The sequence below is a fragment of the Malania oleifera genome, chromosome 9 (assembly GCF_029873635.1).
Source record: "Malania oleifera isolate guangnan ecotype guangnan chromosome 9, ASM2987363v1, whole genome shotgun sequence".
In the NCBI taxonomy this organism is placed as follows: domain Eukaryota; kingdom Viridiplantae; phylum Streptophyta; class Magnoliopsida; order Santalales; family Ximeniaceae; genus Malania; species Malania oleifera.
Window position 1 is genome coordinate 23,808,950 of NC_080425.1, and position 22,237 is coordinate 23,831,186.

At 36.4% G+C, this 22,237-nt stretch overlaps 1 protein-coding gene across 9 annotated transcripts in view; it reads right to left on the reverse strand.

Annotated features, from left to right (window-relative positions):
* LOC131164783 (methylmalonate-semialdehyde dehydrogenase [acylating], mitochondrial-like) overlaps window positions 1-18,431 on the reverse strand; it is a 119,731-nt gene extending 101,300 nt beyond the window's left edge. For 3 of the 9 annotated variants that reach the window (XM_058122227.1, XM_058122225.1, XM_058122222.1), the window contains exon 1: window positions 17,964-18,431. The gene's annotated coding sequence lies outside the window, so the exon portion shown is untranslated. The remainder of the gene's footprint in view (window positions 1-17,963) is intronic. The other 6 variants (XM_058122230.1, XM_058122229.1, XM_058122226.1 and 3 more) reach the window with 3 other exon arrangements.
* Between the last annotated feature and the right edge of the window lie 3,806 nt (window positions 18,432-22,237).

Below are 22,237 nucleotides of genomic sequence, written 5' to 3' on the forward strand. Positions count from 1 at the left end.
CGTAAGAACAATGTTGGCTAGGGGAAGGAGATTGGCAAAGAACAACAAATCCCTTGATTTCAAGGGGAGAAGGACTGCTTTTCTTTCCAATTCGAAATTCAAATTTGTTTCTTACTCCAATTTAGGGTACGGGGAATGGAGGAATGGGCCTACGTGGGCCACCCAAAACAGTGGCAAAATGGGTTGTTAAAGAAAAGCGGAATTGGCCCAACCCACTTCAAAGGAGTCTCTTAGTGGACTTAAGGAAGGGGCTCATTAATCCAGAGCCCAGTGAGAATCAGCCTGCTAGAAGGTGAGGGAAGTAAGAGTTGAAACCTGGGTGAACTCCCGATTCCTCTAGGCGCAGTAACATGCAAGGAGATAGACCCTTGACCCATTCTTAGAAGGTCTCTCAACCTAAAGACAACATTGGTAATTCTGAAGAATTGAGTTTGAATGTCGGGGGTAAAGGAATTTTGTAGATAAAGGGGTTGTGGGGCACATAGCTAAACTGCTGAAGACAATTTGAAGAGGGACAAAATTAACTATGGACTACAAGAATTATAAATCTCTTTATCAAAAAGGCATTTGCAACCAGTAGAAAGTTGATCCATCAAGTAGTAAGGGATTTCCTCCAATACCGTCCGATTTTGAGATGGCAAACGAGGATGTGAACAATGATGATAAGGAAAAATTCCCAGGCACAGAAGATGATTTAAGCAGTTCCTTTGACTTTAAAAATGGTTTGTTGGTTGATCAGATGTTTGGGATCAACTCCTAAAGAGAGAAATGAAGGGAAGGAGATATCAAAGCAAACCTAATTCCCTCACAAAAAACTCACATTTAGGCAAGGTCTTAAATTTTGATTTTGACTCAAATTTCAAAGCTCCAAAAGTACGGAAATTTTAACGGAAATTTCAATTTCGATATCAATTTCGATTTCGATTTGAAAAAATAATGGAAACTAGTAGTAAAGCATGAAATTATTTGTGAAACTTTAGAAATGGTTAACAAACATAATAATATAAGTTTTAAGACTAATATATTACAAATTAAATACATCTATGTTTTGTATGAAGTGGAAAAGTCGTAAAATAGTATGTGCATCAAACATGCTTGTAAGATAATGTACACTAAACATATTCAGTTAATGCAAATGAAATTCATAAATCATTTAAAAATTATTTATTATACAAATATTGATAATTTAGACATGAATGGTTAAATAAAATATTACTATAAGTTTATTTTTTCATATAATTTCACAAAGCACTTAAGATAACCTTTTGTTTCAATAAAATAAATTAAAAGAGAAATTTCACTTCACTCTTGAATCCCTCATTTGAATTTCGACAAAATTTCATTGCATAATTAAAATTCAGACAAATTTCACTAAAATTTCGAGATTTCAATAAATTTTGGATGATTCGTTGAGATTTCGACGGAAATTATGCAAGACGGAAATTGACTACCATTTTGATTTCGAGGGTGACAAAAATCGGAAATTTCGACGGAAATTTCGACAATTTCGTGGAAATTTAAGACCATGCATTTAGGCGAAGAGATCTTTCAATTGTCTTCTAACACTAAGCAAGTGGATGAAGATACTATGCCAATCTTGATCATGTAGGAATCAAATCTTTTATACCATTGCCTTGGAGACTGTTTCACTAAAAGAGCTAATTCAGAACTGGTGGAGTTGCAACAGCTTCTGCACGACTCCCCCTCAGATTCTGGACTGCAGGTTAAGCTATATGAAAAGAGGACTGAGGCAACCAGATTAGCAGATGCTAATAGAATGTTTATGTCCCAGATTGCTAAATGCAGATTTCTTAAAATTAAGGTATTGACTGAAAAGAGGTCTTTGTCCCCCACTCCTTAGCCTATCCATGATAAAGCAGACCTCATTGGTATTCCTTATGATGTCGGGAGGGGTATTGATGAAGAGACAGCTGTTCCTTTGGGCAATCTGAATTCATCCAAATCTGGAAAACCCCACCCTCCCTATTTAGTCCTCTTTTTCTTTTGATGCTTTATGCCACAAGAAAGGTTTTGTTGGGAGTAGTCTGTTTTTGGCTTGAGAGTGGTGAGAGAGACTGCAAAGACCCAAACAAACTCCTAAATGACTTGGGTTTGAAACTTGTGAGTCCTACTAAAGTTGAGGTGAGATTGAAATTGAGCCCTAAAACTTATGAGAGGAGAAAGAAGATGGTTCAAAAAGAGTTAAAGAATCTAACCTCTTCCATCAATTATAGGGGCATAGAGGGTACAGAGAAAGGGGATAAACGCATTAGACTATGAAGATTGTCAGTTGGAATGTTATGGGTCTAGGGGATGTTAGTAAGAGGAGTTTGGTTAAGGAGGTTTTGCTTCAGAATTCTACAGATATTGTTTTGATCCAAAAGAATAAGTTCGAATTAGTCAATAGGGAGGTTGTTACAGGATCCTTGTACCATCTCAAGAGGAGGCAGGGGGCATTTTCATGTTATGGGAAACCCATATTATCTACAAAGTGGGTAGTCTAGTAGGCTTTTTTCTCTTTGTCTTGTTAGAAGTGAGAGAATAGGGTCAATGGTGGATTTCTTCGGTGTATGGTCCTTCTAGGCCTACTATGAGGAGGTCCACAGTATGAGCTTAATTCTGTCTCTAATTTTTGCTCCCTTATGTGGATTGTGAGGGGTTAATTCAATGCAGCGAGGTTTCCTCGAGAAAAGGAGGGAGAAGGTAGGGTTACTCCACAATGTAGAAGTTTCATTTATTTATTAGGGAGAATGGTTTGAGGGTTTTTTTTTTTTTTCTGATAGAATAACAAATTCATTAGATAAATATAGAATTTACAAAAAGGAGAGGGGACATCGCCTTAACAAAGTCTGATAATCCTCAGGAAAACCAAAAAGAAAATTGCAAAAATAAAAATGACAAAAAAAATTCAAGACGCCCTTAGAAGAGACTTCCAATTAAGTTGAACTTCTGAAACACACATTCCCTTGAAATTTCCATAGCTCATACGCCATAAAGAAGCCATAAACAGAATCTTTTCCCACACCAACCACTATGGTAACTTCTTTTCTGCAATTATACGCACATTACATTCCTTCCAAAAGCCCAAAAACACTGCAAATATAACACAATTTCATAATGCAATTCCTTCCTTCTTCCTCCGGAACCCCACAAAAGAAATTACCAAGAACTCCTCAACTGTTATAGGACAAACCCAGTTTTTTTCCTAGTAAATGAATAACTTGTTCCAAACCTTCCACGCATAATGGCAGTGCAGGAAAGGGTGTGAAACAAACTCTGAACAATTAAAGCACAGCATACAAATATCAGGAAGGAGAGCCTTTAAAGGTCTCCTCATCTGCAACAAGTCATTAGTATTTATCCTATTAAGAACAACCAACCAAAGAAACGCTTTGATTTTAGGGGGAATTTTGACCTTCCATTTAACCTTGTAAAGAGGAAAAGAGGAATTTGTCTTAACCAAAAACTCAAAGAAAGATTTACAATAATTGACTCCCGAAGAATCCAACAACCAATATCGGGGGTGACTTCAATGCAGCGAAGTTTCCTTGAGAAAAGGGGGGTAGGCAGGGTTACTCCAACAGTGCAAAAGTTCCATTTATTCATTAGGGAGAGTAATTTGAGGGATATTCCTTTGAGTAATGCTAATTTTTATTGGTCAGTGGGGGCTTGTGGCTAGTAGACTTGATAGGTTCTTGTTCTCTAGCAATTGGGAGGATGAGTTCCTTAATCCTTCCCAAGTTGCTCTACCTAGACCCATCTCTAACCACTTCCCCACTTTTTAAACAAAATAGGTAAACTCTTTTTTCTTTTGAAATCTTTGGACTAATGAAACTAATTTTTAGAAATTGGATGTGGAAAGACAAAGAATTCAAAATTTTAGATTGTACAAAAGAAAAGACAAAAGAAAGGGGAAAAAAAAGGAGGAAAAAAGAGAAGAGAAAGCACAGATAGAAATAGCAGAAGCCTATTCTATTGGAATCTAGGAAAGTTTCTTATGGCCTTACTCCCTTAAAGTTTGAAAACATGTGGTTAGATCACGATACTTTCCAGCCTTTGGTGAGGGATTCTTGGAGTGAGGAGGTGGATAGGGTATGGGAAGGCTTTAGATTTATGAAGAAATTGTAGAGGCTGAAAAAAAAAAAATTGAAAGAGTGGAATAGGGTGGTGTTCAAAGACATCAGGCTTAAAAAGATCAGTATTTTAGGAGAGTTGGTTGAGTAGAAAGGAAGAAGTTACTAATCTCACTGAGGAAGAGGAGCTGGAAAGAGTTTCTTAAAGAACAAATTGAAGAGGTGATTTTTAAGGAAAATGAGAAGTTAGAGCAGAAGACAAAGTTTAGATGGGTAAGAGGCAGTGATTGTAATTTTAGACTTTTCATAGGATGGCAAGTGGGAAAATGAGGAAAATTGTGATTGGGGAGCTAGAATTGGATAGGGGGAAATTATCTCGGATAATAGTAGAATAGCTTTAGTGATCACTAATTTTTACTAAAATTTGTTTTTTTAGGGCGACTAAAGTAGACTGATGACGGAAGGGTTAGAGTAGGACCCTTTGCATAATGATAAGATAGCTTGGTGAGACTTTTCAAAGAAGAGGAAGTGAGATCTATCATCTTTGGGATGGAAAAGGACAAAGCTCTAGGACCAGATGGTTCAATCTGACTTTCTTTTGAGAATGTTGGGTGGTGGTTAAGGATGACTTATTGAAGGTTTTTAATGAATTTTACTAAAATTGGATTTTATGAAAGAGTGTTAATTTTACCTTTAAAATTTCATGCCCAAGAAAAATAGGTCTATCAAGATATCTGAGTATAGACCTATTAGTCTAGCATCTAGTGTCTATAAAATAATCACTAAAGTACTAGCTAGAAGGTTGAGTGTGGTGCTTGATAAAACTATTACTAAGACCCAAAGTGCTTTCGTGGGGGGAAGACAGATTGTGGATGCCATTCTAATCACGAATGAAATCATTGAGGATATTAGGAGAAGGAAGAAAAAGGGGCTCATTTTTAAGTTAGAGTACGAGAAAGCCAATGATAGAGTGAGCTGGAACTTCTTGGATAAGATTTTTATGAAAAATGGTTTGGAAGTAGATGGAATAGTTGGATGCAAGGTTGTATATCAAAAGTGTTTTATTCGGTGTTAGTGAATGGTGAGCCTAAATTTTGGTTTAGGGCTACCAAGGATATTTGACAAAGGGACCCTCTTTCCCCTTTTTTGTTCGTTTTACTAGCAGATGCCCTAAGTAGGTTGGTTGATAAAGCTGTGGTTAGAGGTTTGGTGCAAGGTTTGGGAGTGGAGAGGGAGGAAGTAATGGTTTTACACCTCCAGTTTGCTGACCTCACTAAATTTTTCTTAAGAGGATCATATGCCTTCTTTTTTGAATATTTTGGGGCTTCTCCATATTTTTGGAAGGGTTTCGAGGCTTAAGATTAATGTGTGGAAGAGTAATATTGCGGCTATTAATATGTTGGTGTAGTGCGTTAGGGAGTTATCCTCAAAGGTAGGGTGTGTTGCATTGGATTGGCCGTTATCCTATTTCGGGGTTCCTTTGGCGGGTGTTCCTACATCTCCTAATTTTTGGGATCTAATTGTCGAAAGATTGTTTAAGCATTCAGATGTTTGGAAGGGTGCTCTTTTTCGTGAGGAGGTAGGATTACTCTCATTCAGGCTCGTCTTTCTCCTATCCTATTGTATTTCCTATCTATTTTCAAAACCCCTGCAGGCGTGGCCAATAAGATTGAGAGAATTATGAGAGATTTCCTTTGCTCAAGGTAGGGACCATTTGGTGATGTGGGAGGTGGTTTGTAGGTCTAAACAGGAGGGATGGTTTAGGTCTTGGAAATTTGGTGTCTAAAAGCATGGCTCTCTTGGCCAAATGGCTTTGGCAATTCCCGCTAGAGGATCCTTCGTTGTGGCACAGAGTTATAACAAACAAGTTTGGACTTGATGAGAATGGGTGGGATACTAATTTGGGTCCAAGAGGTTCATTAAAACGTCCGTCGAAAGCTATTTGTCATCTTTATTCGCTTTTTATTCCCCATACTAAATTTTTGTTGGATAGGGGTTGCAATATTCTATTTTGGAAAGACCTTTGGTTGGGGAATGTTGTTTTGTCTACCTCTTCTCCTCGCATATCTTTTTTTAGCTCAGGACAGGACGGATCTATTTCTTCTTTTATTGTAGAGTCAGGTGGTCCTTTATCTTCATGGGATTTCCACTTACAAACCCTTGAATGATTAGGAAACAGAGAAGTTATCCTCTTTGTTATTCTTGTTGAATAATTGTCAAGTCCCTTTGGAAGCTAATAGCCACTCTTGGTCATTGGACCCCTCGAGATCTTATTCCTGCAGATCTTTTTGTGAGTTCTTAAACAGCACTGATTTTTCTTTTCCTCTCTATAACACTAAGGCCAAAGTTACCCCTAAAATCAAAGTTTTTCTTTAGCTAGTTGTGCTCAATAGGATCAACACCAATAACTTGTCACAGATTATGAGACCGTTGAAGGATCTCTCTCCCAATGTATGTGTGCTTTGTTTTAATTACTCTGAAACTGCCCTGCACCTTTCCATGCATTATGATTTTACCTAGAGGATTTAGAACAAGCTATTTAATTATTTTGGGGAATGTTGGGTTTGTCCAAAGACAGTGGAGGAGTTTTTGGCAATTCATTTTGTTAGTTTTGGTAGGAAAAAGGTAAAGAGTTATGGAATTGTGCCCTCATTGTAGTAGGGGTAAGCATAATTTGGTTTTAAACGAATTAATGGAATTAACCGACCAAATTCGGTCGGTTCGATTTGGTTAATTTTCAATTCGGTTTGGTTTGGTTTTATAATTTGGTAAATTCAGTTATTCGATTTTTGGTTCGGTTATGGAGAAAGTGAATTTCTGTTAACCAATTTAACCAAATTATGTAATTAATTAATAATTAAATATAAATTATATAATTTAGGGTTCCCAAAATTCCCTAAATCCATAAAATTTCTGAATTATGTAATTAATTAATTAATAATTAAATATAAATTATTAAGTTGAATTTTGAAAGCATACAAATTATACAATCATATTTTTTTCATAATTAATTATAATTTGATTCAGTTAAATTCGGTTCAGTCGGGTACAATTTGCTTAAGGAGTGTAATTCGGTCAGTTCATTTATAATGGAGAGTTAACCGAAAAAATTAGGTTAATTCGGTAAATTGGCCGAATTGGCCGAACCGACTGATTGCACACCCCTACATTGTAGCATTATAGGGCCTGTGGATGGAGCGAAACGTGCATATTTTCTCAAGGAAGAAGTTGTCATTTTTGTTGGTCTAGGAGAAGATACACCATTTGGCTTCTCTTTGGTACGTGGGTAATGGGAAATTCAAGGGTGTGCGTTTTTCATTGTGTGATTGGCATTCCTTATTGACTTGTTAGGGCATGCTGAATATTTTGGGTCATTTTTAGTGCTTTTTGGTTTCCTCCTTTTGCTTTTTCTTGGGGAAACGAGATGCCTTATTCAACTGTTTGTACATTCTTAATCTATCAATGAACTCCTTCTGTTATTAAAAAAAAATTTTTTTAAAATCTTACAACAGAATCTTCAACAACCTCATTGGCTACCACAACTGCATCTAAAACATGTCTAACACGAGTATCACCAATAATCACACACTATCGGAGATAGTATCCACCAAGACACTAGACAATCTCTTAGATAACACTTTGGCAAGGATCTTATAGACATTAATCATCAGACTAATGCCTAAAATCCTCGACTCTAGCAGCAAAATATTTTTTAGGCACCCGAGGAAATGAATGTGGAGTTAAGTGTTCTTGCCCACAATTCCATTGTGGAAAAGATCATAAAAAAACTTTAAAAAGATCAACCTTCAAAATATCCCAACCATCCTAGAATAAAGCCATTGTGAAACCATTTGGCCCCAGGGCCCTCTCTTTACCCAAATCGAATACAGCACTTCTAATTTCCTCCTCAAAAAGCCTCTCAATCCACACTACTGTCTCTATGGAGGCATCAATACCCCTCAATCACAACCCTACTTCCCTCCTCCTCAGAAAAAAAAAAGTTTTTGTAAAAATCAGTAACAATTCTCCCAATGCAACCAAGGTCCCTAGTAATCACACCCCTATCATCCTACAAAAGTCCCTCCTTCTCCTCCCTCCTTCTCCTCCACTTGCCACCCGATGAAAGAGTCCCATATTATAGTTTCCCTACTCAATTGAATCCAATCTAGCTTCTACCTCCAATTAACTTCTTCCCTCAAAAGAATCTGTTCAAACTCATTACTTAACTAAACCTTTCTACCCAATACCCACTAAGTCTTCTGAGAAAGGCCCCTCCTCACCCAACCAATCTATAGCACCAACTTCCACTAAATGTCTTCTTTTCTAGAACGCATATCAACAGAAGCTTCCAAATTCTAAGATTCCAAGTTCAAAGTTTATCTTTCAAAAACTACAATAGCCTCATAGGGCAAACACCTTCCCACCCCTCACATTACACTCTCCCCACTATTCCCTAGCCAACCTTTGAAACTCATGATGTGTCAATCACATGTTTTCACCCTATTTTATAGGGATTTGATTCAAGTAGTAAAGGTAGTCATCAGAAATCAATCTAGGAAGCACTTATTGAGTAAGTTCGGGAAAAGTGTCCTCCAAATTTGTAGAAAAATGAATCTAACATATTGCCAACAGCAAACCAAGTGACCAAAGCATTAGCAAGAGGAAATCCCTTAGGACCCATTTCGTATCACCATCAAAAATTATAAAAAATGAAAAATCAGAAACAAAAACTAAAAACCAAGAACCGGTAACCTGTTTGGCTAACATATGAAAACAAATTAAAATTTTGATTAAACAAATGTTCAATTTAGTCCTTGAATCAAATAACAATTAAAAAAATATGATCAAAATAATTAAAGTACAAAATAATAAAAACTAAAAGGGCGAAAAACACTCACCTCCCCTAAGGTTTTAGCAAAAAGATAAAGACCTTCCCTAAGGTTTCAAAAATGCCATAAACCTCCCTTGAGGTTTAACAAAAAAAAAAGGACACAGACCTCCTCTTAAAAAACCTCTTTTTTACAAAATACAAAGAGGTTTTTGTCTTTTTGGCAAACCCTCAATAGAGGTCCTTGGAATTCTTGAAATCTCAGGAAAGGTACTAGTTGAAACCTCAAGGGAGATCATTGTCTTTTTGCCAAACCTCAGGAGAGGTCATTCTTTCGCCCAAACTAAAATACTATAATAAAAATAAAATCATTATAGTTATTTTCATTACTTATTATATTCAAAATTCACTTAGAAGAACAATCTTATTGTACATGACAATTGGAAAGTAGTAAAAAAAAAATTGTAAATAGCTTTTATTATTTTTAAATTTTTATGACATTTTTATTTCAATTATATTTTAAATTCATATTATCATTTTTTTTTAGTTTTACTAAAAAGTATGCATACATGAGTGATTTAATTCAAAAAAGTTAATTCTAGATATTAAAATATTCCGGCAACAGATTGCGAACACAATTGAAAACCATAAAATTTGGTTTTCATTTTTTACGCAAACAACTGAAAACAGACAATTAAAATAGAAAACTAACAACAAAAACAAACACACTTTCGTAATCTAATCTTCACTATATTAAAAACAAAAACCAAAATAGAAAATAAAAACAATACCAAACAAGCCCATAGATCACAATCCCTAATAAAGGAGTTAAAATCTCATCATGCTAGAAGCAATCCTACAACCTCCCAATTTTTTTGTTATTGGATTAATGAACATTAAAGCCACCTGCAAGGCACCAATTTGGAGAACACAAACCATAGACAGCAACAAGTTCATTCCATAAAAACCCCTCAACTGAGGACAATTGGGGCCATAAACCAAGGTAAGCCACCATTGACCCTTACCCTTAATTTCTATAAAGAAACAAACACAAAAAAGGAACCAAGCAGACCATAGACAACAACAAGTTCATTCCATAAAACCCCTCAACTGAGGACAATTGGGGCCATAAACCAAGGTAAGCCACCATTGACCATTACCCTTAATGTCTATAAAGAAACAAACACAAAAAAGGAACCAAGCAGACCATCTAGCTTGCAAGCAAACTTATTATCTCCCAAATAATCAATATACCACCCAAGGAACTAGAAGAAGCTAGCGACACCCAATCCCTTGAAAGAGTCGCAAAGACTTGTACCAAGGAACCATCCACCCACTCTTAAATTTGACTCTTGAAATATGACAATATCAGGAGAAGCTTTACTAGTAATCTCCTTGATCTTACAATGTTTCCTCAAACACCCCAACCCCCTAGCATTCCAGCTGAACAGCTTCATCCAAACACCTCACTAGCCCTACCTCTCTTGCCCTTCCTGCCCCCATAATTGACCGAGGCCAATTTAAGCAATTCCTTCTCCATTCTCTTCTTTTCTTCACTCATAGGTTCAAGGGACACAAAAACATTCCAAGGATGCCAAATGGATTAAATAACATAACCATCTTATCGGACACCCCCTGTGGGTTCTGGTTGTTCTTCTCATCGAAGGTCAGCCTACTATGAAATACTAAAGGGTGATTGGGTTGAAAATTGAGAATGAAAAGTGGAGCAATGAATCAGATGAGGGGTGAATTTTAGTAGTATTTTCAATGCGATAATGGATTATTGTTAGATGAAATTAATGTGGCTAAAATTGGATTCTTCTTTCACTAATGTTTCCCCACTATATGAGGCCAATTGGTAGACTTGGAGCAAGTCCCTTTTTTTATTGCAAAAGAAAATATATTAAGAAAAAGAAAAAGAATTACAATCAGAGGATTACAATCTAGGACAAGAAAGAAATACTCAAAGCAGAAAAAAACAAAACAGAAAGAGAAAAAAAGAAACAAGAAGGAAAAAAATATTGTTGATATGAAATTAGGAGGAAGCTAAAAAATGGTATCACATATGGTATTTTTCCAACTCCCACATTGCTGAAGTTGGAGGTAAATGATAAAAATAATGAAGCTCAAGATATTTTGTAAAAGATGAGCCTGAATTTAACTTCTCCCAGATGTAAGGTTTTGAGACTGAATCACAGAAAGAGCAATAAAAAGAAATGGCAGAGAAAGAGAGCGAGAAATTTGAAGTACTCCCTAATTGTCATCGAAAGGGTTTTAATGAGTGAGAAAATTTTTTTTTTAAACTAGTGACCTGGTCTTGTCATTTTTTTTTTTATCAGCAGAAAAACTTTATTAATAGGACATCAAGGGGATGTCAACCCCGTATACAAATAGAGCAAGGATCACCGACCTTGCAGGGTGTCACAAAATCAAAAAGTACACTACAATCATTCAAAAACTGCCACTGTACCAGCTGGTAACAGTAGCAACCACTGCTCTTTACTAATCTGAAGAGGCATAACTGATCCTTCGAAGGCTCTCCTGCTTCTTTCCTTCCAATCACACCAAAATTTGGCAAGAGGGATGAGAGTCGAAGCTTTCCTCTTCTCTTTGGTAGCTTGAACTGATTCAGTATCAACTGTACATAGAAAACACCTGTTGGGAGGGTAAATCCCCTTTTCTGCAGGTTGTCAAGGGTTAAAATCTTCTCCTGTGTTGCCTCTCAAGCAATAAAGCAGCCTTTGTGGGGGCTGCTGTCTTCCAGATGTGATTCCAAGGGAGGTTGCTGCAATTGTTCCCATTAGGGAGAGTTTACTTTAAATAGATTTGACTGTAAATCTACCATTACTATCCAGGATCCATTTTGGTTCTTTGGTAGTGTTTCGGTACCAGAATTTGTACAAACTACTGTAAAAGTTAGTGAGGTGATGAAGTTCCCAATCTGCAACATTTCTAATGAAGGGAATATTCCAAAAGACGCTTTGACGTGAGATTGAAGATGTTGACAGATGAGGCCATCCTTGTCGCAAGCCAAGCTCAAGATGAAAGGAAATTTTGCATTGAAGACCATTTGGCCGCATGGAAAATCATGCCAAAAGTAACTATTGTCCCCTTTCCACACCTCAAATGCTGATATATGGGAAAATTGTCACAGCTTTTCTTGATGAATTTCCAAACCCCCACACATACTCTTCCAGCATGAGTGATCCATTCGTTGTGCTTGAGCTCATTGAAGCAGTGATTCCCCTCCAAAGGTGATCTTTTTCCTTCATGAATCTCCACAACCATTTCCCAAGAAGGGCTTTATTGAAAGTATAGGAGTTCAGGCCCAAGACTCCCAAACAAACAGGCTGTTTAACCACACCCCACTTGACAAGGTGGTATTTAAATTCCTCCCCCAAGCTCTCCCAAAGGAATCTCCTTTGAATTCCTTCAAGTCTTTCGGCTACTAAAACAGGTAAAGAAAAGATGAAAAAATAATAGACGAGAAGATTAGTCAAGGTGCTCATGATGACAGTGAGTCTCCCAACTTTTGACAAGAATTCCTTTTCTATCCTGCCAATCTCAAACTTTTCAACAATGAGGTCCCAAATCATTGAATTTAGCTCCAAGGGGGAGACCAAGGTATTAATGGGGAAGGTCCCCTCTTGCAACCCAAAAGTCCAGCTAGGAGAGGCTCTTCTGTGCTATCCCCAACCAAGATAATCTCACTTTTCCCTAGATTCGCTTTCAGGCCTGAGAAAACCCAAGAAAAATGCATAAAAGGTTGAGGATTTGGAGGGGGTTTCCATCACAAAAAATGATTGCATAATCCAAAAATAGAAGATGTGAAACTGCCATAAACCTCCCATTTTGCCCACACTAAGACCTTTCAAGAGCCCTCCTTCAATAGATTTCATCAACATGAGGTTTAACACTTCCATTACCAATATAACAAACACAAACAGGGGATCACCTTGTCTCAAGCCTCTAGAGGAGCGAAAGAAGTCAGACGTGAAGCCATTAGTGGGCACAAAGAAGCTTTGGGTATTGATGCATCGCGCAATCCATCTGCATAGCTCCCCAAAGTTCATTCTCCTAAGTATATACGAAAGACGCGATCAATCAAAAGACTTCTCCATGTCGAGCTTACACACCCCCCTCCCCCAAATTTTCTTTCCCAAAAATAGGCATCCACAACTTTGTTTGAAATAAAGGCTGCATCCATGTTCTGTCTGCTAGCCACAAAAGCATGTTGGTGCAATCCATTAACTCCCACAATGGCTTTTTTGATCCTCACAATTAGGACCTTGGCTAGAATCTTGTAGATGCTTTCCACAAGGCTGATTGGGCAAAAGCCTTGATATTGCAAGCCCCTACTTTTTCTAGAATTAAGGCAACAAAGGTGGCATTAATGCAACTCATGAATTTACCTGTTCCATAGAACTCCTCAAAAGTGTTGATAATATCATGCTTGAGAAGGCCCCAATTTGCTTGATAGAAGGCCAAAGAGAAACCATTTAGGCCAAGTGTTTTACCCCTATTACATTCCTTGAGGGCTTGAAAATAATTTCCACTTCATCAAAGGGCCTCTCTACCCACACCACCATGGAACAGCTAAGAGATTTGAAGTTGATTTCATCCAGTACTAGTCTTTAGGCTTCATATTCAGCATATACCCTAATCACAAATGCCTTTCTTAATATCCTTTTCTACAGTCAGGGTGTCCCTCCAAATTTTGATCCTGGATATGGCAATAAATATGTTATAAGCATTTGTTGCCAGACGAAAGAAACTAGTGTTCCAATCCCATTCCTAAAGCCATAATGCTGTGGATTTCTGCCTCCATGCGATCTCTTCCACATTGACAACCTCAGCCAATTCCTTCTTTAGTAACACTCTTCTAGTTGTCATTCGACATTAAGACCTTACTCATGAAGCTCTTCGATGCCAATAAGCATCGTTGTCTCTTTCACATGAACATTTCCAAAGGTACCTATGTTCCACTTCCACTTCCCCTTCAATCCCTTCAATTTTGAGACAAGCACAAAGTTGGCCTTCCCCTTGAAATGTAGTGTAAACCACCACTGCTTAACTTGGTTTCCGAAACCATCGTACTTGAGCCACGTATTTTCAAATCAAAAGAGAGTTGGACCCCATTTAACTCCTCCCATTTCAAGTATTACAAGGAAATAGTCTGAGATGAGCATAGGTAGGAGACTCTAAGTAACTCTGGGGAAGTGAATTTCCCAATCTATAGAAATTAAGGACGTGTCAATCCTTGAGAGAGAAGGCAGCTCTCTAGAGTTGGACCAAGTGAAACTGCCACCCATGAGTGGAAGATCAATGAGGGCATCCCCATTGACAAAGTCCAGAAACTCTCTCATGCAATTGTTCTCTAAGTTAACGCTTCTATTTTTATGCGGTTGTGCAACCATGTTAAAGTATCCTCCAATGATCCAAAGAGCATCCCACCGGCTTCTAACATCCAGGAGGTAGTTCCAAAAGAGATGTCTAGGGGTCCTTCACCTATGCCATAGACCCCGTTGAGTATCCACTAAAATTTATCCACCAAGTTCTTAAACAAACAAGAGACTGAGAGGAAATTCACAACATGGTCCAACAATTCCACTACACTATGCTTCCATATAACAAGAATACCCACAGCACTACCCTTTCAGCTCCAAAGGAAATCCACCTATAGGCCTCCTAACCTCATAGACCTTTGACCAAAAACTAATCCACCTCCTCTACTTTGGCTTCCTACAAACAAACAAGGTCGCCTCTGTAATCTTTAAGAAAGTACTAGTTCTTTTGGATCTATTATTAAGTCCCCTCACGTTCCATGAGATGAGTTTCCTTGACACGATTTCATAGGACCCCAACTGCTGCAAACCTCCGCCACTTCAAGGCACCCTCATAGTTTTTTCATAATTAACTGAAAATACCAATGATTTAACTTCTTGTTGGTGTCCAACTTCCTGCTACACTCCACGGGTTTCTTACTAATAGTTCTCCCCTCCTCCATCCTCTTTTTTCATTATCTTCAAACAATCTCAAGGGCCTATTTTCAAAGCTTTCAAAGGATACTTCATGGTAAACTAACTAAAATCTTCTTCTTGAGTAACCCAACCAGAGATCTGGTCATTAAAAGAGGTATTTTTTGGGTCTAAACCATTCAACGATTCAAAGTTAGGGTTCTCTTGCAAAGCTTCAAGGCCAAAAGGCTAGAACTAATGCCAGGACTTCAGTAACAGCTTGAGGATTGGAGAATTCCAACTCCAGGTTGTCCTCTTCTTCATGAGTAGTCTAAGAGTAGAGGATCTTGTGGAGAAGCAACCTCCCCAAATCTGACCATCTTCTTCTCAACACTGCCTAGGCCTTCGTGGAGCTTGAAGGAGGTGAAGGAATTGGACTAGGGTTGCAACGGGTGCCCAAGGTTAGATGCTTCTTGCTTGTGAGGGTAAGAGGCAGAAATGCAAAACCCCAATGCTTGTGGTACTAGAGCCTAAGTCGAGGCCCACCCCAAGATCTATGAAAAGAAGAGTAGGACTTGGGCCTAGCTGAGTCTACCCAAATAGTCAAGACCACTATTTCCCAGACCAATGATACTCACAAAGGAGTAAATGGCTCTGGTCGTCACCCTGACCCTTGCAAACCTTGTATCAGTTCAATGACCAAGGATATCCTCATGGAGTTATTGTAGCGGGCACAAGAACATAAGAATTCTTGCAGAGTCAAAGTCAAAACTGCTTCAAGATAGAAAAGCACCTTCTTCTTCACCATTTGCGAGTTGGTTGGTGCCACCCTTTCTCGGTGCAAAGGCCTTGGACTTCCTTATCTAAGTGGGAATCATTCAACAACCTTGCTCGACCGCCGAAGATGAGATCTTTTGCCAACATTTTGAGTTGTAGCCCTCTATAAAAGCTATGTTTCTCTAGTTGCCATTGTTAATCTTTCTTAGGGCAAGGTATTTCCCTGTTTGTTCACATTCAATTGTAGCGACAAGGTTTTTCCCTTGTTCCTTATTCAATGACACGACAACATCTCCGTGGGACTACCACTCCTTGTTCCCAGTAGTCTTCCCAATCTACAAGGAACCATTCAATCTCATCAAGCTCCAAGAAGATGGAAATCCTCTCGACTCTTCACTACTCTATGATTCTAAGGATGGAGTGCTCTCGCCTTCGATGACCAATTCAAAAGTCTTCCTCTCGACCACCATCATGCTGTTCATGCCTCATTCTAAGAGTGAGTGTGTGTGTGTGTGTGTGTGTGTGTGTGTGAGAGAGAGAGAGAGAGAGAGAGGCAGGGAGAGAAAAAGATTTAGTGTCCATCATTGCACTTCTTCTTTCTCTATTAATAAAATTTTCTTTGCTATCAAGCAAATATCCGTCATTAACATCTCCAACTGACAAGCCAATTTCACAAGAACGCTAAAAAAGGTCAAAACTCCCTCTCCATCTATCCAACTTTCTAGGGACTTTCTCAAGCACAAGGTCTCAAAATAAGTAGCCATAAAATTGCCAATAAAAAAAAACATCTAGGTAAGTGAGAGGCCAACACAAAACACCATCACCATAGCATAATGGAAAGAGCACCCAAATCTAAATAATACTGACAATGTCACTCATAGACAAATAAATCCTCAAGCCCAACACCTTAACAAAAATATAATCAAGAAAAAGAATAGTGATATCTACATCCTACGGATGCAAACCAGCCTTCTCACACCCAAGGTCTTAAATTTCGATTTCGACTCAAATTTTGAAGCTCCAAAAGTACAGAAATTTCGACGGAAATTTCGATTTCGATTTGAAAAAATAACGGAAACTAGTAGTAAAACATGGAATTCTTTGTGAAACTTTAGAAATGGTTAACAAATGTAATAATATAAGTTTTAAGACTAATATATTACAAATTAAATACATCTATATTTTGTATAGGGTAGAAAAGTTTTAAAATAGTATTTGTATCAAACATGTTTGTAAGATAATGTACATTAAACAAATTCAGTTAATGCAAATGAAATTCATAATTCATTTAAATATTATTTATCATACAAATATTGATAATTTAGACATGAATGGTTAAATAAAATATTACTATAAGTTTATTTTTTCATATAATTTCAAAAGCACTTGTGGTAACCTTTTGTTTCAATAAAATAAATTAAAAGAGAAATTTCACTTCACTCTTGAATCTCTCATTTGAATTTTTGACGAAATTTTATTGTGTAGTTAAAATTTCGACAAATTTCGCTAAAATTTCGAAGTTTCAATAAATTTCGGATGATTCGTTGAGATTTCGACGGAAATTATGCAAGACGGAAATTGATTTCTGTTTCGATTTCGAGGGGGACGAAAATCGAAAATTTCGATGGAAATTTCGACAATTTCATGGAAATTTAAGACCATGCTCACACCTACCTAATCCCCTTAAATAAATTTCCCTCCAATTCTCTACTAATTATCCTACGTGTAGAGGAGTAGAAAAAGTGAATACCATTGCCTAAACCCTATCAAAAAAAAACCAATCAATCAAATGCCTTTTTCAAAATCTAATTTAAAACAACCCCTTTCTTCACTCTTCTTCTAGCATCCTCTACAACCCAATTAGCCTACAAGGTTGCACCTAAAATCTAACGGCCCCAATAAAAGCAATCTCATTACAAAAACTTTCATATGCCAATACTCAGCTCAGGATGCTTGGGAGAATCTTAGTTAAATTTTTGTACACACTAGTCACCAGGCAAAGAGGTCTAAAGACCCTAGAATATAAATACTATTGTAGTTAATATTATTATTATAATAATTGTTGTTGTTGTTCTTGTTGTCATCGTAGTAATATTTAATTAATGAACTAATAATAATAATAATAATAATAATATTATTATTATTATTATTGCCCTGTCTGTATAATGCGAAAATGCCACTTGTTACAGATATAATGCTTATACTTTAAAAAGAAGGGGGAAATTCTAGACGACAGCCTAAAAAATAGAAGCACATAGCACAACCACTTCATGGAAAAAGTGCAACTTTCACATGAACAACCTTAGACAATTAGAAACAATGGCATACCTTCAACATAGCTTGCACAACACTATCAGAGTATCAGTCTGTATCCAGCTTTGATCCCTTAAAATCTCAAACCGATCAGACTAGTCCCAGTCCCCATTGTCCATAATTTTAACTGCCACATAAATACCTTACGACTCGACTACTCCAGCACTAATTTATACTCATTTAAACCAACATTTTTGTCAAGCAAATACACTTCTCTACTCGTTGCAAGAGAAATTCAAATGTAGACAATAATTGAAAAGCCAAAGACGAGAACCTGAAACTTGAGCTCAAATTAAATCGTTCTATAGTTTAGACACGAATACAACACAATCCTTTTTTGCATTTTCCTCAACTTTCTCGACCACCAGACTGAAAATATGTGGAAGGAGAAAGAATGCATCGCCGGAGACTGCAATTGGTCCGCGCGTCAACGTGTCGGAAGAACTGCCAGGAAGGGGTTTAATGTGCCTGCGTCAGTCACTCGGTAACTTCTGTTTGTGTGGTGGGGATCTAACAAAGTTTTTTTTTTTTTTTTTTAAAGAAAAGCCTCGAATTACTTTTGCAGCAAAAATTACAGTCCACGCGCTCGGGGACTTTGACTGAAATTTTATAGGGGTAAAAAAGGAATTTTATTTCCGTATTTAGTTTTAATTTATTTTAAAAAAAACCTAAAAAATATTGGACCGTATTTTTTAAACAAAATAGACTAAATGGTCCAGCATATTTTAATTTAGGAGAGCTCCGGCGGTTGACGCGTGACAATCAAAAAAGGTTACGTGGAGCAACGTGTTTTGCTCTAATATTTTATTTCTTCTTCTTTCGTCTCTCTCTGCAAATCGCAGAGCGGGCCAAACATTGTGAGAGGTTCATCGCAGATGGGAGATTGCATGCTGACGAGCTCTAAACTTGCAGGCGATTGTTGGTTCGGATTATACAATTCGAACATTGTGAGACGAAGTAGAATCCAAACATTGGGAAGGTATTATATAAAGAAAGAAGATGAGATATGGTTTTCTATATTTAAACATTGTTTTTATTTTGATAAGATTCAGAATTTTGAGTACAAATTTGCGTTAGTTCGTAGTAAAAATTAGTATTTTATACGTTGAATTTGGTTGTATTGAACTAAATTTAGTAATTTGAAGCATCCATTGGGAACCTCCAATTTGAGATTAGGATTTTGTTCATGTCAGAATTTGTTCGTATAAAATTTATTTGAATAAATAATGAACGCATATGAAATTGTGTGTTTGACAACATGGGATTATATTATATGATTTGTATTTTTTTTATCTTTTATTTATGCTAGAACACTAAAAGGTTGTCATGTATGCATTCGCTAAATTTATTTTGTTTCCAAAATTTTTCATAAAAATGCATTTTAATGTTCCCTAAAGTTCCATTGAAAAATTCCATCAATTTACTAGTGATAGTGAAATTCCCTCACCCCTTACCTCTCCCTTCCTGTCAACAACTGCTTCAAGTGGTAGTAATAATGACAAGTGCAATAAAATTAATTAGCTTCAACAACAGCAAACCTTCAAGGCTAGTAGTGTTTAGCCTATATAATCTCCAGATTTTTTCATGTCATTTCTGTGCTTCTACTACTTCTAGAATTATGTATCTTTTAAGCAAAATATGTCATAGATGTGATGAGCTTACCTCATGATTAAAATACCAGATATCAAACATTACATGTTGTTTCTTCTCTATTAAGTCTACCTTTATTGTATTAGGTCTTAATGAATCCTCAATATTTTATTAAGTGCATCCATTTGAGTGGGGGCAATTATTTGTGAAGGTTGCATGATTTGTATACTTCAAATTAGAAATTGTTGATGAGTGTCGGCTTGACCTTAAGGCCGTTAGGGTTTTTGCCGCCCCCAAATTTTTTTTTAATGTAATAACATTAACATTATTTATGATGCTATCTTCTCATACATTGACTTTCCCACTATCACGTAAATGAAATTGTATTTTAAAATGTAAAATAAATGCAATTTAATTCTTTCTTTTTCAAGTCTTAATGTATTTGTAAAAAAGATCGATTATTTTCCAAATGTATTTATTGTTTATAGAATTTTATTAACGATACTTGTGACAGTAGTTTCTGGAGGAAAAAAATTTTTCAAAATTTAAACTTATAAAAAATTATTTGCCATCAACTATGTCACAATAAAAATTAAATAGATTGACTATGTTATGAATAGAAAAAAAAATACTTGAAAATCTTGAATATAAAACTTTAATTAGTGATTTCGCATCTCAAAAAGTTAGAAAATTTAATTTTAAATAAAAAAAATTAAACAAAATATTAAGGGTCTCTAATTAAATCATTCGCCTAGGACCCCATATTGTGAAGAGTCGACCCTGTGGTTGATTGTATACAATGTTCAGCTACACATAACATAATTTTGTAAAGTTGAAGGAAAATGGTAAACACAACATGGCAACATGTGCAGCATATGAAACCTCACTAGTTTTATTAATAGAAGAAACTTTAATAAATTGTTGTCATTTTAGTTTCCTTTTCTATGAAGAAGTCATGCAAAGTATGTTGAATAATAATTATTATTATTGTTGAAATTATGATAATGATAATGGCTCTCTATTTCATATTGCATACAATTTTACACCGAGGGCATGACGTAGACGTAAGGATGTGCAAATCAGTTGGTTTGAACCAAAATTTTAAAAATATATATATATAAAAATAAAAATTTGTTGGTCATGGTTTATAGGTGTAAAACATGCGGTCGTGGTTTCCATATTTATTAACATTGAATGTAAGAGGGGCATGTCCCATTTATGATACTAGTTTCATACCCATTTTTGCATCAACAACTTGATGCCTATGACATTTGTTATGAAAAGAAAAAAAAATCAATGTTATTCGCTAAGGAGACTCCTTTCTAGAGTATAATGCGACAATAGTTATATTGCTTTTCCCCTGTTGGTGGGGTCCTCTTGTCGGTGTCTGACATAGTGAAGATTAGATCTGCTTGTCTTTTGATTAAGGACTCCTCGATGGAGTGTCACATGACAACAATCAAATCCACCTTAGCTGAAGAAGATTAAGGTGATGATCAGGGTGATGGAATCCTCTGTTTCGCTTCCCACTAATTATCTCCAACACCAAATGTAATGACCCGAAAATTTAACCTGCTAAATATATCAAATATTCTCTGACACCACCTATGGCTTCCTAACTAGGGGTGTACAAAAATTACTGAAAAACCAAAAATCGGACCGAAACCAAATCGAAACTGTTGGCCTTATAAGGCTTAAAATCTTGTTATCTTGTTTTGATGCTAACAAACAAGTGAAATTTAATGTATTTGTGTGAGTAATGATATTTTAGGGCTTATATATGAGAAAGCAAAGGTTAAAGTGCTCAAGAGGATCAAATGAAGCTTAAAAGAGTCCAAGCATGGATTTAAAGATGACATATTAAACCTTGATGAATATGAAGACATGAATGAGTTATTGAAAGCCAAGGTTTAATATTAAAGTCCAAAGAGCCAAAGAAAAGCAAAGTGAGAAAGCTCAAATAATATGAAAGCTTGAAGCTTGAAGAAACAAAACAAGAAGACTCAAGAACCTAGAATGAGAAAAGTTTTAGAATTTTTCATGTAAGTACTTTAAATGTGTAAAATATTGTTTGCAATATTTTGAAGCTCTTAGGTTAACTTCTTGGACCTAAATACCTTTTAAAATATCTGTAAAATAATTTTATAAAGTCAAAAATTATTTTAAAAGGGTTAGAATCATTTTTGGAATAAAAAGCACCAAAAAGGGTTTTTCTGTTTACTGTCAATTTTGATATAGCCATATTCAGGTATATTTTTCACTATCAAAACTTCATTATTTTAAAAAGTTATGAACATGAAAGTTTTAGGATTTTATTTTATCTTTCTTTTGAAACCAAGAACACCTAATTTGGAGTTATACATAAAAAGTTATGGCTAAAACACTGAAGTGGGGTCACTGCTATCAGTCAGCTGAACACTGTTCACGGGTGCGACTTCAGATGACTGAACAGATGACTTCAGATGACTGAAGATTAAGTTCAGTCGACTGAAGATTTTTTGTACAGAATATACAGCAGGCAGTAGCAGTTCAGATGACTGAACTTGTGACTTCAATTGACTGAACTTGCAACATTAGATGACTAAACCCTGATTTCAGTCAACTGACCCTGTATCTAGTTCTATATTTTTAAGGGGTTAAGAAACTTCAGTTGACTGACCACGACACTTGAGTTAACTGAACACTGTTCAACGGGAAAA